At 42.9% G+C, this 22436-nt stretch overlaps 1 protein-coding gene across 1 annotated transcript in view; it reads right to left on the bottom strand.

Annotated features, from left to right (window-relative positions):
• Positions 1–15998: 15998 nt before the first annotated feature.
• Positions 15999–22436, bottom strand: part of gpd2 (glycerol-3-phosphate dehydrogenase 2 (mitochondrial)) — a 74279-nt gene continuing 67841 nt past the window's right edge. Inside the window, exon 19 of the transcript XR_003976398.1 lies at positions 15999–16244. The gene's annotated coding sequence lies outside the window, so the exon portion shown is untranslated. The remainder of the gene's footprint in view (positions 16245–22436) is intronic.

Here is a 22436-nt window from a genome sequence, read left to right as displayed (position 1 = left end):
ACTACTATGTATAGTATGCTGAGCAATTATGTAATAAGGCACATAAACACCATTGGCCATCTGAAAAAATCAGAAGGACTGCCTCTACTGTCTGTAGAGGCAGTCTCTAGGCAGATTTATACCAGAAAATATTGAATAAACAAACTTTGTAGTAAAATTTTGTATTTTTAAAACTGCTAACAGGAAGGCTTTTTTTAAATCTCTCTTGTTAGTGCCTTAGGAATTTTCCAATATCAATTTAATTCAATATTAATTACATAACTTCTGCTATAGACTAAAGATGGTGCATGCCCGGAGCTCACCAGACTGGACATGGATAATTTCCAGTGTCCGTTATACCACAAGACAGGGGGGTACCCTGAGCTCACTGCTCATTTGCAGACGCGTCAGCGGTCCGTTGTGAAGTATTGTGGTAGGTCCATCTATTTGATAACATTTTTTTAATTTACATTTTGAATGGTCCCTGTTCCCCTAAAGTGTAGTGTCCTGCATATTAAAAATCAATGTATGTGTATTTATATCCATCCTGTTTCATCACACATTCACCCTGTAAAAGTTCAGGTTATAGACATAATTATGTTCTAGGAGAAGGTTGTATCATCCTATATATATATGAGATATATATATATCTCATATATATATTAGAGAGCAATAAATATATGAATATTTATTGCTCTCTAACAAACAACTCAAAAAAATATTTGGTATGTTTCTATGAAAACTTCTTTATTTTTAATTTTTATTTCCGTACTTGTTCTTTCAATTTGTTTAGCTGATCTTCATTTCTTTTATTACTTTCTTTCTTCTTATACGAAGAAAATTCGACAATTTCTTTCTATAAATACTGATATTAAGGTACCCCATGAAATAGGTGTTCTCATTTCATTGCATTTTCAAAGAATTTGTACATTAAAATTCAAGTGTGCATAGGAAGCCTCAGATAACTTTATTTTGGCATCACCCCTTCACATTTCATTGTGTGAGTACTTTCTCAGTAATGACAAAGCTGTCTCATGTTAAATATTTTTTCACGTGTCTCTCATTACAGTACGCCTGGTATTTTGCCACAGAGGCTACTTTTGACTTCAGTATTGTAAGTATTAAGTCAAGTCAATTTTAATAATATCAGATCAAATAATAAACAATAAATAACAAACATAGGAAGAAAAGATAACATAGTAGAATTTAGAGTCAAGGTGTCGAGCTCAGCTTAAAATACATGCCAAAGAGAAGAGGTGGGTCTTAAGTATGTAGCAGTTACTGAGAGTACTGCCTAAGGGCCAATGTGTAGGCTGCAGATGGTGAGTTACTTCCCAAACTATAATAAAACATATCCAAATTGAATGAAATCATGCTTACTTAAAAATAGTGAGTATTCAGAGTGTATGCACTAAGCAGGGTTATCACAACACTAGCTGTTTTTATTATGAAACACAGAATCCGTAAATATACTATAAGGAAATGAATGCATTTTGACTAACATCTTTCTTTAGCATGACATGTCTTTTCCTGATACGGTGGTGGTGTGTTGTCCTGGTGGAAAACCTTGGGCTGGAAGGGTATGCTGCGGTGCTACAAACATAATATGTATTTATTTATGTATTATCAAGAAGAATTTGCGATAAGACCTGGTAATAAATGTAATGCTCTGGTGTTTTAATTGCAGGTATGGGAGGAAGTTCGCCCACTTTACTGAGGAAGGAAAATCAACCCTCCGAGACAATGTCCCACCTGTCTTCAGGAAAATGAAATGAAAAAGAACACTTTCAAGCTGCACAGTGGTCAGTGCTAAGTACTTCATGTATCTTTATGGCTCCTGCAGTAGGTTTAGTTTGCTACTGTGTCATTCTAAATCCAACCTGGATCGCTTTTTCAAGTGGTAAACCTTTGCATATTAAACATGATGGCACAATAATGATGGTTGGTTTACAGATGCCATTGGACTCTGACGAGGACCATGCTTACAATAAGAGGCCTTACAGCTTTCCTTCTAAGGAGATGGTTAGTATAAAGTTAATTGCATACAAAGACAATGTCCACCATCAGAGCTGTACTTATGTGAATTTTTGTATCCATTTAGGGCAATGGAGTTACCATTGACAAAGATGTCTTCAGCTTCAAAGAAGACACAAGAAGACACAAATGACACACCTCATTTAACCAACCATTAAGTCATTTTTTGGTACAGGCTTTAATAATTAAAATACTTTTGGTATGGAGCTTTTTATATTCTAAGGTTTATGCCAATATTTGGAGGTGAGAACATGATGCTACTGCATTTAAAGTCTCTAGTGCAATCTGCTGTCTTCACCTTTAGCCAATATGTATCATCACAATGTTCGAGTTGTGGCTTACGACACACACATTTTTGGATTTATTGGGCGCTTTTCAATACAATAATAAGGGTCCAAGTACTGATTCTCTGTTTCCACTGGTTTACTTTTATTAATTTTCTAGATAGGAATAGTCTGAAATGTCTTAACCATGAGATTTTTACAAAGCTTAGAAAATTAAGAAAAACATGCTTTTAACAGATTTAACAGAGGCTATGTGGCTTTCCTTAAGGAGAAGGAGAGGAGATGCTCTTTGCGTCTGAGTTCATGATCCAGGTTGATCCACAACCAGTCACAACATTCCTAAAAGCTGTTGGGCCCTATCTTGCATCCGGCGCAAGTGACTTAGTCACTGGCGCATGTGTCGTTGCTAGTTTACAACTGGCGCAGAGCGTTCTTTTCCCACCAGCGCCACTCGCCGGTAAATTAGGGATTGATCATGCGCCCCAAGGGGCGGTTCGGCGGAAGGAGGAGGCGTGTTCTGGCGCAAACAGTATTTTGCCGTCTCTGAATACCATTGCGCTACTGACCAGGAAATACCTGGTTTAAAGTCAGTGGCGCGTTGTTCAGATGCTATTTTAAGGGCGCATGCATACATGCGCATGCGATGCTGCATACGGATTGCTTGTGCACCTCGCGCATACACTTTGCTTCTCTCATCTACCTAGCCACACATTCTTGGTAAATTATTTGGGAAAGAACAGCTGATGCAGCGGTAATAAGTTGTACTTTTAAATCAATGCATCTGCAAACAGCGTAGGCCTACAGCAAACACATATTTTCTTGACACAGACATCGTGTAGGCCTACATGCCCATAACTTTTAGGATTGATGAGTAGGCCTATTTGATCGTGAAAAACATTGTTTTACCGCGAGTGAGTGTTAAAAAGAATGAATGAATGCGGGCGCGCGTGTGTGCTCTGTTTAAACACACGCAAACTAAACACTCTCATCATCATCTCATCTTCGTCCGCTTATCCGGGGTCGGGTCGCGGGGGGAGCAGCTCAAGCAGGGGGCCCCAGACTTCCCTTTCCCGGGCCACATTGACCAGCTCTGACGGGGGGATCCCGAGGCGGTCCCAGGCCAGTGTTGAGATATAATCTCTCCACCTAGTCCTGGGTCTTCCCCGAGGTCTCCTCCCCACTGGACGTGCCTGAAACACCTCCCAAGGAAGGCGCCCAGTGGGCATCGTTACCAGATGCCCGAACCACCTCAGCTGACTCCTTTCTAAGTAAAGGAGCAGCGGCTCTAATCCGAGTTCCTCACGGACGGCTGAGCTTCTCACCCTATCCCTAAGGGAGACGCCAGCCACCCTTCTGAGAAAACTCATCTCGTCCTTTCGGTCATCACCCAACGGGACTCTCTAAAACGACGCCACTTCGACCTGGGCGGGACTTTACGTCCTACGTCACTCGCTATGGGTGTGCATGTGTGCGCGTAGCCGTCACTCGTGATGGGTGTGCATGTGAGAAAGGTTTTGGCTTTTAGTGTCTATGGTTGGTAATAACGGTTCTGATGATTTTTCTGATGGAAAAGTGGTCTTTTATTTCCATAATCTTTGTTCAGTGAACGCATAAACCCGTTTGTTAGTTAGCAGTTAAACAAAATGAGATCTCTTTGTTTACAGTTACCAACGACCAACGTTTAAAGATGATTGGGGGTTCGATTCCCTAGTGATGCAAGGTTTTTTCTTTCATTTTGGACTGCACACACAACGCGAGTGACGGATACTCGCACAATGTACACACATCACTGTCTTTACAATTTCTAGGCAACCGAAGTTTAAAGATTGTCAAGTGGTTAACTCTTGAATCGCATGTACTAAGACCTTATGGGTTAGTGGTCAGAGAACAACTAATTAACGCGGGGATAAGGGGTTCGATTCCTTAACGAAGCTAGCTTTTTTCTTTCATATTGGACTGGATGTTTGCATGCCATTTTGCGTAACTTGTAGTTTATGATGAAGAAATGTTACTGGGGTTAAGGTTAGGGTAACGGTAAGGGTAAGACACAAAGTGCTTTTGCAACACAATATTTCTTACAATAACAAAGTTCAAAGTTTTGATGACTCCAGTAGGAAACTTAAGATACCTAGAGAAATGCCTGAGTGCTCACAAAACATCAACAAGTCAGCAGTGTGGTACAGGATGATCATTTCTGATATACAGTACAAAAGCTGAAACTATTAGCCAGGAGTGGGAAAGATGCAGACGCAGACGTGGGAAGCAATAAGACACACCAACACACAGTTGCCTGTTGCAAAGTGGTTCAGAGTTTAATAGAAATAGTTAGGGTTAGCTGGTATGGCGTTATCTGGTATGGCTATAGTCTAATGTTAGCTTAGTTCGTGTTGTTTCGTCATGTCATTTGTAGAAATATAGCCTATCATCACAGACTGTAGGAATGTCACCCACCCTCCATCGCGTACGACACTGACGCTCGTAATCCTGTAGTGCAAGGGAGTTCGTGCACAGATCCCTGAGACAAACGGCTACGCGCACACATGCACACCCATCGTAGGACGTAAAGTCCTGCCCAGGTCGAAGTGGCGTCGATTTAGAGAGTCCCATCACCCAACAACCCGGTATCACGCGATTGCGTGCTCATGTGCACGAACGTTAATCTATTGAAGCGTGTTCCAGAGTACGATAGTCCGACTTTTTGCGTGCTACACAGAACGAAATGTAAACCAATGCTTTCTGAATGGGAGTGTTGTCAGACAATGAACGTGCTCCACAAAACGGTACGAGAGAGAGAGAAAGAGAGAGAGGGAGGGACAGAGAGAGAGAGCGAGAGAGAGGCTTCAGAAAGGCTGTGCGCAGATAGTACAGTGCACCCTAGTTATGTTTATGCCAAAACCACAAATGCTATATATATATATATATATATATATATATATATATTGCCTAATTATATATATTGCCTATATATATGTATAGGCTATATATATAATTAGGCTATAATTATATTATTTAGCGTGTAATGAGACAATCTATAGCCAAATTGTCGAAGATGCCCGAGAATCTCCGGGGATATCAGCATGGGAAATCGGCGAATCAGACCCATGAACCTATAAAGAAAGACGTCATGTCAAGCGGGAGAGAACGTTTGCGGTGCTGGTTTGTGTCACGTAAGTACAGTGCCGTGCTCCAATACCCTTACTGTCCGTACTTACTAGCCAAAATTTGAGTACGCAGTACTCGTTTCCATGACATCTAGAAATCATACCGTATTTAATGGGTTGTAGTGAGTGTAACATAATTCACCTACAGTATTTTGTTATGTGTTGTTCTTTCAATTGTGTTAGGCATGTCGTTTACTATCTTGGTGGTTCAGGGATCGCTGTCCCTTTTAAGGATTACGAGCGTCTCATGACGTCAGAGCCCATGCGGGATTTGTTTACCTTCAGCACGTTTTGATTTCCTGTTTCTCTCTTACTAAATAAACGAGTCACACAACTGTGTGCTCAACGTGCGAAATTGTATCTCTCACTTATGGCAATTTCCACAGGGTTATCATTAATATTGATGTGTAGGGGTTGTTTATAACTCGTGAATAATATTGTTTAGACCACGGTCTGGGGGAATACTCTGATTCTGATTGGCTGCAGTGCGTGCATTAACTCCTGATATAGCCCTACAGACACCTGCTAAGTAGTTCCAGTCAGTGTTTGGATTCTCTGCCCGATATTTCCCACCACTATACTCGGGCCGGGCCTTTGATCGAGCGTTTTTAGGGGTCCAAGCCAACAGGTTGGATCCCTATTGTTTTTGTAAGGATTTTTATTATACTTCCCATCTAGAAGTGGTACCACAGCCCAAACCGTAAATGGTGCACACGCGCCAATTGCATCACTAGATCCAGGTCCGTGAACACTACGCAGACGACAAAATCCAGACATGCCGGCCACTAGGTGGCGCTATACCAAGGAATACGCGTTTTGGGCTATAACTCCCACACCGAACCTCCAAGAGTCCAAAAACTTGTACACACAGATGCACTGGAGTCTGCTGCATCTTTTGGCCTAGGCCACGCCCATTTGCGTCTAGAAATATTTTTCGCAAAATCGCGAAAACCGCAAAACAGTTTTTTCCCTACTCCTCCCACATTTCTTGACCAATCGACACCAAACTTTGCACACGGCATCTTCAGACGCACACGCAAAGAATGCATGAAACACTTTTTTGATGCGACCTTTGACGACGAAACGGTAGCGTTTTGAATATTGGTTTATGAGCTAAATTAGACGTGGAAAATCAAAAATCCAAAGAAATCCAAAATTAGACATCGGAACGAGTCCAAATTGTGCACACATGTTGGTGCTAACCTTAATGTCGTACGATAAAAATTTCGGAAAATTTCGCCATTAGGGGGCGCAATAAACGAGGAAATTGTATATCTTCTACAAAATTTCGCCGCGAAAACGCTACACTGACTTCTCGCTACTCCTACCACAGTCAAATCCTTTGTATCCACAGGTTCAGGGTAGCGTTTTGAACACATGCTTCGCGTCGTGCCGGCGAAACGCACATTTCTTGTCGCGTTGTGCCGGCGAAATGCACACTTCTTGGACCCCTGCATAACTGCTTGCAGTTCTAGTTAGGGGTCCAAGCCAACAGGTTGGATCCCTATTGTTTTTGTAAGGATTCTTCTTTTTATACTTCCCGCGCTAAAAGTGGGCCCACAGCCCAAACCGTAAATGGTGCACACGCGCCAATTACATGACTAGAACCAGGTCCGGCACCGCTACTCAGATAACCAAATCCAGACATGCCGGCCACTAGGTGGCGCTATACCAAGGAGAAACACGTTTGGGGCTATAGCTCCCACACCGAACCTCCCAGAGTCCAAAAACTTGTACACACAGATGCACTGGAGTCTGCTGCATCTTTTGGCCTAGGCCACGCCCATTTGCGTCTAGGAATATTTTTCGCTAAATCGCGAAAACCGCAAAACTGTTTTTTCCCTACTCCTCCCACATTTCTTGACCAATCGACACCAAACTTTGCACACAACATCTTCAGACGCACACGCAAAGAATGCATGAAACACTTTTTTGATGCGACCTTTGACGACGAAACGGTAGCATTTTGAATATTGGTTTATTAGCTAAATTAGACGTGGAATATTAAAAATCCAAAGAAATCAAAAATTAGACATCGGATCGAGTCCAAATTTTACACACATGTTGGTGTTAACCTTAACGTCGTTCAATAAAAAAATCGGAAAAATTCGCCATTAGGGGGCGCAATAAACGAGGAAATTGTATATCGTCTACAAAATTTCGCCGCGAAAACGCTACATTGACTTCTCGCTACTCCTACCACAGTCAAATCCTTTGTATCCACAGGTTCAGGGTAGCGTTTTGAACACATGCTTCGCGTTGTGCCGGCGAAACGCACATTTCTTGTCGCGTTGTGCCGGCGAAATGCACACTTCTTGGACCCCTGCATAACTGCTTGCAGTTCTAGTTATTTTTATTTTACCATTGGTTTATTGGCCTAATCTGAGGAGAAATCTATGCCATAAACAGAAATATTATAGGCCTTTATTACACGGGTATTCTCAATGCTGTGGAACGCTCCGTTCATGGGTAGTAGCCGGTGACTTGTCTATCCCAGCGTTTTCCGTTGCTAAGCGACGTCACCGTCTTTGCGGACAAATTATTTCTCTGCTGATCAACACTACGAATGGCCAAAAGACATGTATCCCCCCCCCCCTTAAATAAATACTATGGCAGAATTATTAGGGGTCCAAGCCAACAGGTTGGATCCCTATTGTTTTTGTAGTGTTTGTTATTATTCCCCCGTAGAAGTGGGACCACAGCCCAAACCGTAAATGGTGCACACAAGCCAATTGCATGACTAGATCCAGGTACGTGAGATGACGGCAGACGACCAAATCCAGACATGCCGGCCACTAGGTGGCGCTATACCAAGGAATACGCGTTTGGGGCTATAACTCCCACACCGAACCTCCCACAGTCAAAAACTTGTACCCACTTATTCACTGGAGTCTGCTGCATCTTTTGGCATAGGCCACGCCCATTTGCGTCTAGAATTTTTTTTCGCAAAATCGCGAAAACCGCAAAACTGTATTTTCGCTACTCCTCACACATTTCTTGACCAATCGACACCAAACTTTGCACACGACATCTTCAGACGCACACGCAAAGAATGCACGAAACACTTTTTTGATGCGACCTTTGACGACGAAACGGTAGCGTTTTGAATATTGGTTTATTAGCTAAATTAGACGTGGAAAATTAAAAATCCAAAAAAATCCAAAATTAGACATCGGATCGAGTCCAAATTCTACACACATGTTGGGGCTAACCTTAATGACGTTCGATAAAAATTTCGGAAAAATTCGCCATTAGGGGGCGCAATAAACGAGGAAATTGTATATCTTCTACAAAATTTCGCCGCGAAAACGCTACACTGACTTCTCGCTACTCCTACCACAGTCAAATCCTTTGTATCCACAGGTTCAGAGAAGCGTTTTGAACACATGCTTCGCGTTGTGCCGGCGAAATGCACATTTGTTGTCGCGTTGTGCCGGCGAAATGCACACTTCTTGGACCCCTGCATAACTGCTTGCAGTTCTAGTTATTATTATTATTATTATTATTCTCATTCAACTTGAACATGTGTTTTTACAGTAGAGTGGTGGAGGGATGACGTATGTTGGCCAACCCGGAAGTGAGCGTCGCCCTGGATTCCCTCGACAAAAAGCCAACGGGTTTTGCCATTGGATTTTGGATTATTGCTGAAACATTTGCATCTTTGAAGCACCTCCTCAAAAACTGAAAATAAATAAATATATAAAAATAACCGTGCTCCAAAGAACGAAATGTAAACCAATGCATTCTGAATGGGAGTGTTTCTCTGATTTTTCCATGCTACACAGAACGAAATGTAAACCCATGCAAATAAAGACTTCATGGTCATAATAATTTAAATATCATTAATATCCTGAGTGTGTAGGGTGGTATTCAATTTCTTTCAACGGGGCTGCATCCAGTCACTTGACCGTTATGGTTGCTATGGTGGTTGCTATCGACCGCCCCCTCTAATCCTTACATGGCTCTAAAAACCACGCGGCAAAGGAGCTGCCGTCCATTGTGCTGTTTTTGTCGTAAACTAGGGTCCGATGGTTAGAAAATAGGCAGATATTCCAAGGTATCCTTAAAAGGCAGCTTGGATGTTTTTATTTTCTGCAGTTTAGACTTCTACTATAACCTATTTTGGAAAGCAAAACACTAAGCTCATTGATTTAACGAGGCAGGGTCATTTGAAACAATTTATTAAATAAATATTTGTGAGATGTCATTACTTCTCCTGAGTTTGCTTCCTATTTATGTCGAGGATACACCCCTACTGTCCACAAGCATCCCTCCCCCCTCCCCATATGTATTTGGAGAACTGTTGCCACGTCCCAGTGGTGGAGGTATCATATATATGAAAGAGGGCATTCAATTATACTATAATGATGCAATAGGTGACTGAGGGTCAACATTTGAGAACCCCTTTTATCAAAGGGGGTCTCAAAGGACTCATACGCTTCAACCTGTGGCTCCAGCCCTACAGGAAATGACTCAGCAAGTGCTCCATCTCGTTGCACCTGCACCCAGCGGCTCGCTTGCAAGATTTTGGCCTGAAGTTCTTCCCAGACCTACACCCTAGCCATCCAACATGCATATCTGAGAATCAGGTCTCACTTTAATAATGACAAAAAGTTATGAGAGAAATACACATGAACTTTTGTTATCTCATAAGCGGCGTGGTGCCGGCTCCTTTTGACCTTTTGACCCCAGACTTCTGGGGGAATAGCTGAATCAATTCATTAGTCAATCAGAAGTATGTAAATATCTTTCCGGTGGCATAAGAGGTCGAACAAGGTGTCCTTCAACATCTACGCTTCCAGGCGATTGCAACGGTGCCACACATGAGCATATTCGAACATGTTTAATGGTAGTAATTAGCTGTCGAAATTGGAGGCCTTAATCAATAATGAGCAGCTATTGATTTGCTTCCCGGTTGAAAATTGTGACAAATGACATGTTATTTAGCATCTACACGTTGAGCTGAGTCCAAGGACACCAAGCATGCGGGTGATAACATGTATTTTACATGGTACACCTAGGTCTAGGACATGATCTCGGTGTAGCAAGAGGGCGAGCTTGATCTCATTGGACTCAGCTTAACGTGTAGATGCTAAATAACATGTAATTTGTCAGAAATCTCCATCGGGAAGCAAATCTATAGCTGGTCATTATTGATAAAGGCCTCCAAAATCGACAGCTAATTACTACCCCGAAACATATTCAAATATGATCATGTGTGGAACTGTTGCAATCGCCTCGAAACGTAGATGTCAAAGCACACCTTGTTTGCTCTGTTACGACACCGGGAAGATATTTTCATACTTCTAATGGATTGATTCATATTTTAAGGTTCTCGGAGTGAGACTTTAAGCGGATGCAGCAGAAGTGTTGAGACGAAAGATGATATCAAGACATTTATAGAATATTCCCATTCACATTATGACTCTTCGTCATAAAATCCGACCAAACATCCTTCACATTCACTAAGCGAAGATTATGAAAGTCCAGGCCCCACCTTCCTGCACTCGGGGTCCGACTGGGCCAAGTTTCAGGCAGGAAGGGCCTCCCCTTCCTGCCCTCGGGGTAGGACCTTCCTATCTCAAAAACTGTTTTTCCACCACATTCTGAACCATTAGGTCTTGCAGGCAACACTTCTGAGGGGCTTTGTCCAAATGACAGTCCATTTGGGAAAACTTTTTTTCTCTAAGGGCTAGAACTCCAAATCTCGGATATGTCGTTCTCGGGGCCCCGGGAAATGTGTGTAAACATTTAAGTATCCCTGGCTATCTCGAAAAGGCCGGAAAAGGGGCGTGACCTCCAACAGTACAGTAAATGTAGATAAGACAGAGGTTAGTTTCTAGTCCCCATTTTTTGTGGGATGGAGGTGTACATTTGTGGCTTAAGGTGTGTAGACACAGCTGGCCTGTGGCCACGTTTTTGAAGTCTGGGGTCAAAAGGAGCCGGCACCACGCCGCTTATGAGATAACAAAAAGTTCATGTGTATTTCTCTCATAACTTTTTGTCCTTATTAAAGAGAGGCCTGATTCTCAGATATGCATGTTGGATGGCTAGGGTGTAGGTCTGGGAAGAACTTCAGGCCAAAATCTTGCAAGCGAGCCGCTGGGTGCAGGTGCAACGAGATGGAGCACTTGCTGAGTCATTTCCTGTAGGGCTGGAAATTGAATACCACCCTACACACTCAGGATATTAATGATATTTAAATTATTATGACCATGAAGTCTTTATTTGCATGGGTTTACATTTCGTTCTGTGTAGCATGGAAAAATCAGAGAAACACTCCCATTCAGAATGCATTGGTTTACATTTCGTTCTTTGGAGCACAGTTATTTTTATATATTTATTTATTTTCAGTTTTTGAGGAGGTGCTTCAAAGATGCAAATGTTTCAGCAATAATCCAAAATCCAATGGCAAAACCCGTTGGCTTTTTGTCGAGGGAATCCAGGGCGACGCTCACTTCCGGGTTGGCCAACATACGTCATCCCTCCACCACTCTACTGTAAAAACACATGTTCAAGTTGAATGAGAATAATACTAATAATAATAATAATAATTCTGCCATAGTATTTATTTAAGGGGGGGGGGATAAGTATTTTGGCCATTCGTAGTGTTGATCAGCAGAGAAATAATTTGTCCGCAAAGACGGTGACGTCGCTGAGCAACGGAAGACGCTGGGATAGACAAGTCACCGGACTACTACCCATGAACGGAGCGTTCCACGGCATTGAGAAGACCCGTGTAATAAAGGCCTATAATATTTCTGTTTATGGCATAGATTTCTCCTCAGATTAGGCCAATATACCAATGGTAAAATAAAAATAAAAACGCTCGATCAAAGGCCCGGCCCGAGTATAGTGGTGGGAAATATCGGGCAGAGAATCTAAACACTGACTGGAACTACTTAGCAGGTGTCTGTAGGGCTATATCAGGAGTTAATGCACGCACTGCAGCCAATCAGAATCAGAGTATTCCCCCAGACCGTGGTCTAAACAATATTATTCACGAGTTATAAACAACCCCTACACATCAATATTAATGATAACCCTGTGGAAATTGCCATAAGTGAGAGATACAATTTCGCACGTTGAGCACACAGTTGTGTGACTCGTTTATTTAGTAAGAGAGAAACAGGAAATCAAAACGTGCTGAAGGGAAACAAATCCCGCATGGGCTCTGACTTCATGAGACGCTCGTAATCCTTAAAAGGGACAGCGATCCCTGAACCACCAAGATAGTAAACGACATGCCTAACACAATTGAAAGAACAACACATAACAAAATACTGTAGGTGAATTATGTTACACTCACTACAACCCATTAAATACGGTATGATTTTTAGGTGACCTTGGGTGTCTTGAAAGGCGCCTCTAAATTAAATGTATTATTATTATTATTATTATTTCTAGATGTCATGGCAACGTCCGCTCGCGACACTGGACTTGCGATCGAGGCATCGACGCGGACGTTCATTCACATAGCCAAAAACAAGAGAATAGATGGCTAGATAAAATAAACATCAAGACATACAATTCTAAAAAGAACAGATGAAGCAGCTACCCTTTTTTCCTTTGCGGTTTGCCTACAGAGCAGCGCACCTGCATTTAATATATCCGTGTATTGTCACAATTTCTCAGTATCAGAGGTGAAAGTAGAAACGGGTGGCCAAAAGCTGTCGTATTGTTAGTTATCACAGACAATTTTAAGTAGAAACGGGTGGCCAAAAGCTGTAATTTGTTAGTTATCACAGACATTTTTCAACAATGAATGATCTGTACGGAGCTCCATAAGGAAATGCGCCGACTTTGGCTCAGCCTGGCTCCGCCTCTTTCGCTACGTAGCTAAGATGGCTGCCGTTGAGTACGGGGAGTGTCCTTCGATCCACACTTCACGATTAGCCCGTTTTGAGTACGGTATTGGAACACGGCACTGTACTTACGTGAGTCAAACCAGCACCGCAAACGTTCTCTCCCGCTTGAGATGACGTCTTTCTTTATAGGTTCATGGGTCTGATTCGCCGATTTCCCATGCTGATATCCCCGGAGATTCTCGGGCATCTTCGACAATTTGGCTATAGATTGTCTCATTACACGCTAAATAATATAATTATAGCCTAATTATATATATAGCCTATACATATATATAGGCAATATATATAATTAGGCAATATATATATATATATATACATATAGCATTTGTGGTTTTGGCATAAACATAACTAGGGTGCACTGTACTTTCCGCGCACACCCTTTCTGAAGCCTCTCTCTCGCTCTCTCTCTCTCTCTCTCTCTGTCCCTCCCTCTCTCTCTTTCTCTCTCTCTCTCGTACCGTTTTGTGGAGCACGTTCATTGTCTGACAACACTCCCATCAGAAAGCATTGGTTTACATTTCGTTCTGTGTAGCACGCAAAAAGTTGGACTATCGTACTCTGGAACACGCTTCAATAGATCAACGTTCGTGCGCATGAGCACGCAATCGCGTGATACCGGGTTGCACCCAACCCTCATGACCATAGGTGAGGATAGGAACGACGATCGACCGGTAGATCGAGAGCTTTGCCTTGCGGCTCAGCTCTTTTCGTAACAACGGTGCGGTAAAGCGAACGCAATACCGCCCCCGCTGCTCCGATTCTCCGGCCAATCTCACGCTCCATAGTTCCCTCACTCGCGAACAAGACCCCGAGGTACTTGAACTCCTTCACTTGGGCAAACTAAACACGTAACGCATAATACAATCAATGGCAATGTCTATTACCGCGGGGACACATGCATATTAGGATAGCATACAATACTCATAAGAAACAATGTTTATAATGTATTGCGTATATCATTAAATAGAACCACAGTTACCGCATATCATATGTTAAATAGCCTATCATACGTTTTCTTTGCCGAAATTTATTTGAGGACTCAGTATTTCTGAAGTTGTGGAAGAAAACCCCTTTTTCCATGTGTGAATTAGGCCATATTATTTGGCAATAAACTAAGCCATTTGCAGTTTGAAATTCATGTGCATCTGTCTCATCGGAGACTGCAGACGCGCTGTCAAAATATCAACTCGTCCGATTCAAATGCGCTCATGGCTCTTAAAGGGGATGGGAGCTGGCACTCTCATTGGTTTGTTGCACGTTACGCCCAAACCACACCTACGGGTAATTAGGCTGCTTCAGACCAACCCTTTTGACACTTGCGCCGCGGCGCAAGCGTCATTTATCCGCCTGTAAAATAGCGATAGCGCCGTAGAACCGCCCACAAAGCTACTTGCGCTTTGCGCTTCCCACTTGCGTTTCAGACCGTTAAATAGGGCCCGTTGTGTGTTAAGCTGCACACTCAATAAATGTTATTCAAATGTTAAAACGGTTTGTAAACCTAAGAAAAAGCTGTGATCCCTTACGAAGGAAACGGTGGATAAGAAGAGAGGCACCAGGATCAGTAGCCTACATGACAGAAGTGGAGGAAAACTTTGAGACCCCTATATGTTTAGTAGAGGTATTTGGGTATGGGGCAGGGACTCAGGTCCATTCATGGGAAGGGACTTAGGGGTCTCAACGAGTCGTGTTTTTAATCCATCACTGAGACAGAAAGTGGACATTTAAGATGTCAATGGGTGGATTATTTTTTAACACAAACAGCTCGTATAGACAGACAAGAGTCGTGGCTTTAAACACAGTAACGTGTATTTGTGAAAGGCATGTTTTATTAAGTTTTTATTAAGTTTGTTTGCATTCTATACAAAGTGAATGGAGCTCTGTTTAAAGACAGTAACGTGTATTTATGAAGGGCATGTTTTATTACGTTTTTATTAAGTTTGTTTGCATTCTACGCAAAGTGAATGGAGCGCTGTGCAAAGTGAATGGAGCGCTGTGGCGCTGTTTATTGTTTTCCCCCATGATGGCCACCATAGAACGGGCAATGGGTGTGTTTGGCAGAGCAATGGGCGTGTTTGGCAGAGCAATGGGCGTGTTTGGCAAGTGGCTCCGGCTGCAGTTAGACCTACTTGGATCTGGCAGCCGAACACATTTGGTACTCAGACCGGCGAATGCGTTGAGCCATGTCCGAGGTAGAAAAAAAAGAAAAAAAAAGCGTAGACAAGGTTATACATTTTGAAATGGTGTATGTGTTACAATAAACCCATCCTTTTTTATAGTTGACGGGGAGAGGTTATATCCTAGATTAGAATAGTTTTATCTTTGGTTGTTGAACAGAAGGATCATTGTAAGAGTGTTGGATAACATAATACATAACGATAGCATGAACAATTTGCGCACTAATCGTACATTTATGTATCTGCTGAAGTACGTCACTTGTGTACGGAATTACAGGGAAATGGATTCAGAGATCGAGACGGTATGCTGTTGCTAGTCCCCGCAGGAGAGTTGTCACAGGCAGATGCTGCTGAGTCTGGAAGGTTAGGGACACATGTTTACGTGTAAATGCATGCATGCAATAAATATTATTGTATATGGTATTAAAATGTTTCCATTTTTTTAAATAACAGAGGTTTGCACCATCTTTCTTTCATTTGTTCAATAATACACACTTATTCAACAAAATAAATATTTATTTTGGATATTGAAAGAAATGCAAGTGAAACAAACTCCTTCTTCATGGTTTGTTTTTTGCCTTACGGCTGTGTAACATCTTTTTGAGGGTTCTCTCGATTTCCTCGTGACACTTGTACCCACACAAGTTTGGATGTGGGTGGTTGCTGAACTGGGGTAGGCAAGCAAGCCGTCTTGGGTCATCAAGCCTCAAGCCTCATTACAATGCTGTTTGCCAACGCTTGTAACTAAGAAAAAATACAAAGCAATCTTGTTACAAACATGTTTACAAGCGGGGAACTGGGTATAACCATGTTATACCAAAGGAATAACATGGCTAAAGCTATAATGGAGGTTCACGTATCGCAACAGTTCTGTTACCTACGAATATGTGCTAACTAGCAGCTCTCGCGCAGGGTACTGCATTATATGGTAAGCCGGACATATCACATGATAGGCTATGCACTCTTAGAAAAATCTGAAGCATTCGAATAGTGGACTAGTGATCTAAATAAATAAGAACCTGGATTCGGGGATTGAGCCTGTATCTGGGTGACGAGGGGGCGAGACAGACGAACAGCAAAACAAAACATGAAAACAAACTTGTTTGGTAGCGAGTATGCTAACAACCCAGCTAGCTAGAACACATACAGGGCTCACAATAAAACGGTCGAGCAAACACATTTTTACAGAGACTATCAACATCAAGAAGCCACAATACAAAGAGGACAAAGTTCACCCAAGGGTACGTACAATTTCAAGAGCAACACGGCCATGGCAAGTTGCAACATGGCATCCGATTTGCAGTCTTTTTCTTTCAGTTCACGCTATTCTTGAGAAGCTCGGCCAACGTTTACTCGTGTCTGGCCTCTCTGCCGGTCAGTGTCCCTTTTCTCTTCTTCTGTTTCTCCGACATTGGGTTTCTCTGTCTCTTTTTAGTCGGCTGATCCATGATGAATGTAAAAATCCCTTCGCCACTTTATATCGTTTATATCGAGCCGGTTCCGTGTTTGTGGGTCTGTATTGCCATAAAGCAATTTGGTGCATCGTGAGACCCGAGAATCCCGCGACAGTGGGCAGCGGGTCGCTGGCAGAAACTTGCATATTCCCTTTTTCCGCCAAGATGTGCTAGGGGGAGTCGAAATAGCGACCAATCGACCCATAAAGTGTTATAGAAGCATTACAATGACTCTTACCCTGTTATATAAAGGTAAAATAATCCAAAAAAGTAGCATAGTTCCCCTTTAATAGTCATAATAAATTGTCAGTGTTTGTATTTCTATCTGGCAATGAGTCAGTGACACGTATTCAGAAAATGTAATATTTGTATTTAACATATCAGAACGTTTGTAAGAATGCTACTCTCTGAAAGTGCTTTGGTTCAAGGCTCTGAGGGAAGTCATCTAGGCTCCCTTTTCTTTGAGTCTAGTTCACCCACGACCACGGGATTACACCCCACCACCCCACCGCATTATCAGCAAAACAAAGCACTTCATTGTCATCTGAAATTAATAATTAGTATTCAAAGTATTTGGAACGATGGGGCTGGAGCAGTTATTTATTTTCCCCTCTTTCTTAGGATTTCTAAAGATGATTCATTGTTGTCAGTCCTTCATTGTTTTGGTTGAGTGACATGTCTTTCCTGTCCACACAGGAAACAACTTGTTACCATGTTGGGTGAGGCTTTTGTTCAGGGAACCTTTTCACATTTCAGAATACAGAATTACTTCTCTGTTCATGACAGGCAGTGATCACTACTGAAGCCCATCCTTCATTTTATCCACTTTCATTAAAAGTGGAAATCCAATGGAGGGTTATTCAAGAAGATGCCATGAATTAAATAGGTTAAAAAAAGGTCTAAAGTTACTCAATAGCTTCCAGTCGAGGCCTGAAGACCTCTTTCTCAACCCGCAACAGGCATGTCTCTTCGTACAAATATATTCAGCTCACAGATTCAGCTGCTGAATAATTAATAAGGAAATAACCGGAGACAACATTCAATCAAATCAATTCACTTTGTATTCCTCATGCGATAGACTCAAGACTCCAGACCACGTGGTTGCCGTGGTGACGACCGAAGCGCAGGCTTATCGGATATGAAAGGTCTCTGTTCCACTCCATAGACCTACAATAACTCTTCTGCATTGATTTACCAGCCTCTCCTCGTCTCCTTCGCCTATGGAAGGCCTGTATCTCCTTCTCATTCTCCATTTCCCCTTACCGCCCTCTTCCGCTCATCAATCCATGTTTCAAACTTTCAATTTTACTTCAAGCGGATCCGAGCGGATGATTCATGTCACGTTTACGGTTAATTATGTCGCTGTGCTTTGAGGTTGTTCATCAGACAGACAGATGCCTCCTGGATCCAGTAATCGTTATGAAGCCCATTGAATCCCACCGCTCTTAGCCATACCCTTAACTCACGGTGCTAATTAAAGCCAATCAAAGCATCATCATAATTACGAGACCGTTGGTGACTGGAAAGATGGGAGAGAGCGATGGCATGATATTTCCTTGTGTGTTTTTTAACGTTATTATCTTAATTACTGCGTGCATCTATTGACTAACCCTCCACGGGGGAGCTATCCAGAACCTTGAGGGGGTGGATTTGCTTGTTGATGTTTCTCCACCTCCCAAATAATTAACGTGTCTTTGATGAAACACTGAAATAGTCACGATAGTGCGCCGGATAAACACCACAGACAGCATGTTTATTCCGTCATCGACACAAGGGGGATGGGGGTTCTAATCCCTTTGTGCAGCTCGATGGGTACTGAGCCATCACGCCGCTTAGCAATACATGCACTGGGACCAGGCCTGGCAACGTGCAACTCTCCAACCATTATCCATGGCTTTGTTGGATGATGTGTGCAAATTAGTTTTTTAGGAGTTTCTTCCATTTATCCCTAGGCCTATTTTTAGATGATTATCCCGCACACTTCCTGTTATCGGGACATTTGTCAACGTGATGCGTGTATTCATGTTTGAATTTGCCGATGCGGACAGAATGTAAGTGTTGTTTACCAACATAATATCTTGATCTTAATCAGTTATTCTGTGCACGTCTTCCTTCTATTAACAGCTGATTAACTCAATCAATATTCCATATTTCACAACCTCCAACTCCACCACCACCTCCACCACCACCTCCACCACCACCTCAACCACCTCCAGCTCCACCACCATCTCCACCACAACCTCCTCCAGCACCACCTCCAGCACCACCAGCCCCACCACCACCTCCACCACCACCACCTCCTCCACCACATCCTCCACCATCACCACCTCCACCACCACCTCTTTCTCCACCTCCTCCCCCAACACCACACCATCCACCTCCACCAGGGCTCAAGACCCTAATCCAACCGAGAATAAGAGAATTAGCTCTCATACGGCAGATTTGTCCCATCATACTCATTTACAATTAATTGCATCCCTCCTCCTTCCGCCCATCCCCCCCCTATTCTCTCCCGTCTCCGCCGGCGACAGGTTCTGCAGCTGAGTGTAATTCAACACCACGCCGTGACCTTTACCCAGGCGAGGACGGCTTGTTCACCGAGATCTCTATCCCATTTCCCAACCTATTGTCCAGCATTTCCCAGTCTAGCGTTTGGTGTGAGTGTGTGAGCCCATTCTTAAAATAGTAATGACCTTGCAGCGTTGGATTTAAGTATTTTCTGTCTGACGTCTGATGATGTGTTCCTTATCGTTATATATATATGATTAAATATATGGTTATATATATTAATACATATCGTGATACATATTATATTTATCGTTATATATATATCGTCATTTATATCAATATATATCGTCATAAATATATATCGTTATGTATATCATTATATGTTATATACTGTATATATTGTCTTTTACTGCCCAGAATACTGTACTCAACCTGTATTTTGGTATTTAAAGGACAATTCCGGTATTTTGATCATTGAGCCCCCTTTCTGGTTTGTTTAGGATGAAATAGAGTGGGTGACACCGAAATTTGAACGATTAGTCCTTTCTCGGGTATTTGGCTCATTTTGAATCGCTCCTGCCTGCTTCACAATGGTTGTCTGTGTGCATACACAAACCTGTCAACCCAGCAACCCTAATCGTTCGTTTTCAAATATGTGCAAGTAACCGAGTGGTTAGTGGCATTCGTGAAGTTTAAAAAAAATATATCGGCGCAATATATGGTTTCCATCCGTGTTAGTTGCTAATTGGAACTATTTTTTCAGATACCTCACAACCGCATATAAACTTCCGCAAAAGGTCCCACCCCGTGCAGCACCTACTTTCGGCTTCCGTCTGCATCTGCCTGAACTTCCCACAGGCACACCACCAATTTCCCGTGATCCTGGGGACCGCTTCAGCCGGAGCTTCAGGCGCCTCCGTAGCCCTAGCCTCCATCTCACGTAGCTCCTCTTGGGTGAATTCTGGTTCAAAACGATATCCTCTGCCGTCAAACTCAAAATCGAGTGCGTCCTCCAGAAGCCACCTTTCATAATCCATTTTCAGTGATTTTCTATGTGATTTTCCCTAATCCGAGGTGCTCACGGTACAAGACTTCAAACCAACGTAAACAGCCCACCCTTCCGGTTCGGCGGAGTAATATCAACGTGCAGTAATGAGTCTTCCAACTGAAATCAACTGGCGATAAATGTGCAAAAAAACACGACAGAAACCATATATTGCGCCGATATTTTTTTTTAAAACTTCACGAATGCCACTAACCACTCGGTTACTTGCACATTTTTGAAAACGAACGTTTAGGGTTGCTGGGTTGACAGGTTTGTGTATGCACACAGACAACCATTGTGAAGCAGGCAGGAGCGATTCAAAATGAGCCAAATACCCGAGAAAGAACTAATAGTTCAAATTTCGGTGTCACCCACTCTATTTCATCCTAAACAAACCAGAAAGGGGGCTCAATGGTCAAAATACCGGAATTGTCCTTTAATGCTTATTTTGCACTTCTGGTGGTATGTCAATTGCATCTCATTTTGCTAAAAGCTTTTGATAGATTAATCTCATCTCATCATCATCTCATATATATGGTTATATATATATATATCACTATATAAATCGTTATATATATACCTATATATATCATGTCGGCTTGTGGTGTGTGTTGGTGTGTGTCGTGTGTGACAGTGTGTGTCTGTGTGTGTCGTGTGTGGTGTGTGACGGTGTGTGGTGTGCATCGGTGTGTGGTGTGTGTGACGCGTGTGTCGGTGTGCGTCGGTGTGTGGTTTGCGTCGGTGTGTCGGCTTGTGGTGTGTGTGGTGTGCGTCTGTGTGGTGTTCGTCGTTGTGTGACTGTGTGTGACTGACGGTGTGTGTCTGTGTGTGACGGTGTTTGGTGTGCGTCGGTTTGTGTGACGGTAGGTGTCGGTGGTGGTGTGTGACGTGTGTGTCAGTGTGTGATGGTCTGTGTGAGAGTGCTTGTTGTGTGTGGTGTGTGTCAGTGTGTGGTGTGCGCCGGTTTGTGTTGTGTGGTGTGCGTTGGTGTGTGGTGTGCGTCGGTGTGTGACGGTGTGTCTTGTGTCGGTGTTGGCTTGTGGTATGTATCGTGTGTTGCTTGTGTCGGTGTGTGCTGTGCGTCAGTGTGTGTGGTGTGTGTTGATGTGTTGTGTGTGGTGTGCGTCAGTTGGTGACGTGTGTGTTTGGTTGTGGTGTGTGTCGTGTGTGAAGTGTGTTGGTGTGTGTCATTATGTGGTGTGTGTCGGCTTGTGGTGTGTGTCAGTGTGTTTTGATGTGTGGTGCGTGTTGGTGTTTGTCAGTGTGTGTGTCGATGTGTGGTGTGTGTCAGTGTGTGGTGTGTTTTGGTGTGTGGTGTGTGTTAGAGTGTCGGTGTGAAGAGAACAGAACAGGAGTGAGGCGGAGGGGAGATTAGGATCGGGTTCTCTTCCTCCCTGTCGCCTCTTCACCTCCACGCTCATAAAAGCTATTCTGGCCTCAGAAGGATGGACCGGCCAGGACCCACGGAACAATGAGCAGCTAAAAGAGAAGAAGGGGAAGGAAAAACACAGCACAAAGCTTTGCAGGCAACTAGATACATTTAATAAGATAATTGCATGTTTTATTTTCATTTTCCTGAAGATCGACTCACATTATTCTTGCAGGCGGCGAAAACATTATCTCTTTTAAACTGGATTGGGGGGGAGGGGTGGAATTACATCCTTAACAAGACAATCAAGCATTGGGGTTTTGTGTTCGGGTCCCGTACCCACAGCCTATAGTTCAACGCCTCCTGTTGGCAGTTTGATGGGTCCTCAATGTTGCGCTATTGTGCCAAAACACCCGTGTGACCACAGAGCGATACACAGAATTTAGTTCAGCTGCAAAGTTGGTAAGGCCGACTCAATTACGTGTGTATGTGTTTGTATGTGTGTGCTTGTATGTGTGCGTGTGCCTGTATGTGTGTGTGTGTGTGTGTGTGTGTGTGTA

Source organism: Gadus morhua, chromosome 4 (genome assembly GCF_902167405.1).
Source record: "Gadus morhua chromosome 4, gadMor3.0, whole genome shotgun sequence".
NCBI lineage: Eukaryota > Metazoa > Chordata > Actinopteri > Gadiformes > Gadidae > Gadus > Gadus morhua.
Note: the sequence above shows the minus strand (reverse complement) of the source record. Positions and strands in the feature narration are given on the sequence as shown.